This window comes from Formica exsecta, unplaced genomic scaffold, assembly GCF_003651465.1.
Source record: "Formica exsecta isolate Colony F162 unplaced genomic scaffold, ASM365146v1 scaffold3, whole genome shotgun sequence".
In the NCBI taxonomy this organism is placed as follows: domain Eukaryota; kingdom Metazoa; phylum Arthropoda; class Insecta; order Hymenoptera; family Formicidae; genus Formica; species Formica exsecta.
In genome coordinates this window covers 1,100,022-1,104,758 of record NW_021850256.1, presented here as the reverse complement: position 1 = coordinate 1,104,758, position 4,737 = coordinate 1,100,022, and the positions used below count along the sequence as shown (strand labels likewise).

At 38.2% G+C, this 4,737-nt stretch overlaps 1 protein-coding gene across 3 annotated transcripts in view; it reads right to left on the bottom strand.

The window, feature by feature from the left end:
* LOC115237569 overlaps nucleotides 1-4,737 on the bottom strand; it is a 94,233-nt gene that overhangs the window by 89,055 nt on the left and 441 nt on the right. For all 3 annotated transcript variants that reach the window (XM_029810701.1, XM_029810702.1, XM_029810703.1), the window contains exons 1-2: nucleotides 4,462-4,737; nucleotides 1,497-2,424 (exon numbers count right to left, since the gene is read on the bottom strand). The exon at nucleotides 4,462-4,737 is cut by the window's right edge and continues 441 nt beyond it. The gene's annotated coding sequence lies outside the window, so the exon portion shown is untranslated. The remainder of the gene's footprint in view (nucleotides 1-1,496; nucleotides 2,425-4,461) is intronic.

Genomic DNA, 4,737 nt, shown 5'->3' with positions numbered 1-4,737 from the left:
GGAAGACCCGGCTGTCTTACTAAGTGCTATTCTGTTCCACCTTGTCGTAGGCATTCAATGGAAACGACCACAGAACGATCATCTTGTAACGGAGAAGTCTACTGTTCGACCAAACCGACTGATACGTAATTGAGATCAACGATGCGGAAGAACGGGGTGGACGGCGATAAAAGGAAACGATCTCGGACGAGAAAGGAGCAAAAAATATCAGCGAACATTCGCGTGTAATAGCGGTTATATTCCGGTAACAAATTACACCCGCGTCGTACTCTCTTAATTATTGGTTTCTAAGTTTGAGATAATAGCGCGTGATAGACTTTTTCCCGCGAAGAGCGACGCGTTTAGATGAAGACTTATTAGAAGATTCGATTCTGATAGGATCAACAGCATCTTTGTTATCACGTCACGTAACCGAGTACGAGATATTCCCGACATGAGTTTTCGAACGAATATCACCATTTGCGCTGATATAATATAAATAAAGTTCCAAGGGGTAATTAGCACTTCATTAAAGAAGTATGCAGATAAATTAAATTAGTTCGTAATTGATAATTAATATTGAATGCGTAATTTGCTCGAGAAACTATTAATTACACTGCGAGGAACCAGTGCGACGATAACATTGTATACGCGATTTATTTACATGTCATATCGTCTCCCGCAAATTATCCCTGCATTTTTCTTAAAATAATAGATAGATTGCGGCAAATGTTATTCTTGTTTGCAGACATTACGACGTCTGTGAGGCGAGCGTGACAACGACAAATGTATGGAGCTTCATTGTGGAAACCTATTGTACACGCGCGTGGCAATAATCGGCCGCGACGCACCTCGTTCTGTTCTGTTCTCCGGTTTTGTGACAGCGGAGAGAATGGCGGATATATGTGACATCGCAACATGTAACCCGGTACATGTATCGGATGCACGCAGGCGAATAAAAGTCACGGCTCGGATCAAGAGGCGCGTCACGTCGCGTACTCAAAAGTATTATGTATGCATCCTCTCTTGCAATTGCAAAACCGACTTTTACAGCGAGCTTTTCAACAAATTATATGTCACCATGACAACTCTCTTTCTCCGATATATATGTTCCCTATTCAATATCGCGGCTCTAACAATTATTAAAAGTAAGTTGAATGAAATTTGATGATTATTTTCCCGATGTCGGGGAAATATAATTTGACTTTATAATCGAGGATCTTGGCAGAATCTCGAGAATGTAAAATTATCACCATGGAAACTGTTCGGGCAAATTAAAAAATAAAAAAAAAGATATAAAAGTGACATTAAAATGGAAAAATTAAATACAATTGTAACTAGAATATAAAATATTACAAACTTTATTGAGAATGGCTCTTACACGATTAAAATCAAGTAAAATCCGAATAAAATGGCAAAAGAGCCACGCGCAGTTTTTAGGGCGCAAAGATATATAATTAAAACCAAAAAATAAATTAAAAAATTAGAGAATTTTAAAAAATAAATTTTTCTCTTACCTTTGAAACGATACACGGCATTCTCGTTTTTGAAGACGATTTAATACCTTATCAAACCAGGTACAATCATTGTCGAGATTTCGGATTGCGTGTGATGCGCAGCACTGTACGCACAGATATTGTTTATAGGCCGTTTTCCGAGCTTTCGTTGTCGATACTCAAGAGAGGTAGATTTAACAGGGAACTACAGACGAACCAACTTTAACATTTATAATAATTGAACGTGGAAACTTTAACACGACGATTAAATAGTAATTGACAACTTTCGTTTGGTCGTTAAGTGTCACCTTTCTTCTCCCTTTTCGTGTCGCTCTATATCATCATCTCGTCAACGACACATACATGTATACAAATACACGTGTATACATACATATAGATTCTTTTATATACGGCAATATATCTCTCTCAAATTTGGAACAAACGGTAAATTTTAATCACACTCCGCACACAAAATTATATATTAATATTATATATTCAGAAGAGAATTATTATATTAGTAGAATTATTAATGCTGATGATGTTATCGAGTTAAATCAATATAGACCAGTTTGTAATTCATCGAGCGAGCGTTCTCGCGCGCCCAATTTTATCCCCTCCACTCGATATGTCACCCGATATCACTCATTTACAATGCTGGCCCCTGCGTAAATCCAATTGAGAATTCGTATCCTCGATCGCGCGAATTCTTCCCTTCTTGCTACTCCAGGTTTTCGCCGATTATATCGCACGGCCTTCCCTTCTTCGTGAGACACTGGCGAAGTAACACTGAGATTTTAGAGCACTCTTAGATTTAATTCTACTCTCGTTACCCGCGTGTCACGATTCTCACGCGCTTTCTCGCATCGAAGGAGTTTCTAGAGATCGTGGTACCACTGAAAACACAATACACGTGATGCTTGACGTGTCGCCGTCTCGTAATTCGCTTACGCTGAAAAGGAATAATCGTTTCGTCTCTTTCCCGGCGAACGATACGTTCGCGCATCCTTACTCTCGGCTTTATCGCCAGCTTGTCGCTAATTTTAAGAAAGGAAATTGCCGCAAAGGAATTCGCACGTAGAACGTTAAGCGATAATATGCCGTGCAAAGATAATAGATCGATAGGCTTGCGAGATTTCATTTTCTTTTTCGTAATATTCTACATTTTTCTTTTAGCATAGATTTTTGGATACAAGAGCGCATTTTGTATAATTTATTAGCGCGATTTAATATTTCAAAAACTTAGTTTGCTTTTTTTTCCGGCAAATCTATGGGGAATATTTCGCGTGCAACTTCGTCATCAGGGATCCGTGACTTTCGTTACGATGGGAAAGCATTGAATGTCGCGTAATCAAGAAAGTTCCGAGAATTATTTTATTACTTCGATCGTGGAAGTTACTGGATTAGCAAATTTGCATTTCGTTCCATTCTAAAAGACTTATAGCAAAGTTCGTTCTTGTAACCCGATAGTTTATATTATTACAAACAGGCTTCTAGCGAATAAGAAAGATAACAGTTCCTTGAATCGGAAAATTAGGTTCCATGAAATAAATAACTAGATCTTTTTTCTTGTTAGCTGCTTCCTCATAATTGTTATGTCAAGTTTGAAGTAATTAACTGCCAGTCGCACTGCCAACGCGACTATAAAAACGCTAGCGGTTAGTAATTCCTATTTAGCCAAGATTAACAGTCTCGTTTCTTGTTACACTTTGCCAGTAAAGTCAACATTTTACATTCCTGCCCTATCTGGCAATCGTATAATATCTATGAGTACACTAACAGTCATAGTATCTGCGTTCTCTCTCTGTATAATGCTCATCCTACTTTAGAAAAATATATTACAACGTTAAATAATGTTTCACAGAACTCTTGCAATAATAAATCCTATATCTTGAATTAAAGAATGCCGTATTAATTAAGAAAATACTGTTTCAAGTACTGTATTAGTCTCTTTATACGATTGTAGCAATATCAGAATTATCTCTATGAAACATTTGGAATAAAACCAAAAAAATTTATATTACCGCGGACCGATAATATTGTTGCAAGTCAGGCAAAGGAAATGTAATGTCTAGATTCCTCATATCTTTTATTGGAACAATGTACCACTTAGTACGAAAATGTTCATCCTTAAATGGATGTTCAGATCATACTGGACTTTATGCAACTTTTATACCTACACAGGTGTACGTACTTATTAATAATAAAATGATTGATTTATTAAACGACTTAAAATGTTTTTATCCAGACTTTAGAACTTTTTTTATTCACGGCGCAAAGACGTAAATCATTTTTCTTTACAATCGGCTCATCCGCGATATCAATTTCCGTAGCGCAAAGCCGTGGAATTTTATTACGTTTGATTGAAAAACCAGTCAGAGGGTTTGACTATAGAAGTGTGGTTCGTGAAAGTACAATTCTCTTATAACGGGGAACTCTCGTGGCGCACCGAGATTGCCTGCTCGGCTTTATTTTGCGCAAACTATGCGAATCCGGGAAGCCTATCATCTGTTTGCTTAACGTATCGATCTTTGCAGGTATAATCGACTAATATTTTCTCGATAGAGTAAAAATATGCGCTTTTATCGTTTTTCTATTCTAATCGAAATTTTAAATGTCAGTTATGTAAAATTTTTAATTGAAAGGATCAAAGTTTATATATAGATATAAATATTAAATATTGTGCCACTGATAAAATTTCTATTGCACAAAGAACGCACAGGTAATTGATAATATTCTTTTTCTATTTTTTCACCAAAAATTTAATTTACGAAAAATGTCGACGAGTGTATCAAATTCGAAATCTTCTAAGTTTGGTTATTAATGAACGGCAATCGATTTCAACGTGCACATCATCGTGTTATACCGCGGTAGCAGAAAAATATATACCCTATATGTTTCTCTTTCTATAAATTGAAACAAAATAACCGAGAGAAAAAGAATGCGCGCGCGTATCGCGCGTATCGCACTCACGAATGTTCACGCTTACAAGTTTTTTCACGCCTGTCTGCAAAAGTTCCCGATAAAGGAACGAGCGTTCCTTCGTTTGCGCGAATGGAAAACCTCACGCGAGAACACAGCGCCGCGTGCAATCACGCCGCTCTCACTCCGGGGCCCTTCGATCAGCACACGCAACCCCCGCAGTGCGAAAAGCCCTTTTTCCCTCCCGACGCACGTCCGCGCGCGCGCGCACGCACCGCCGACGAAGACGACGACGCATCGTCGTCGAGTTCACGCGCGCACGGGAGAGCTCTCTTCGCCCTCG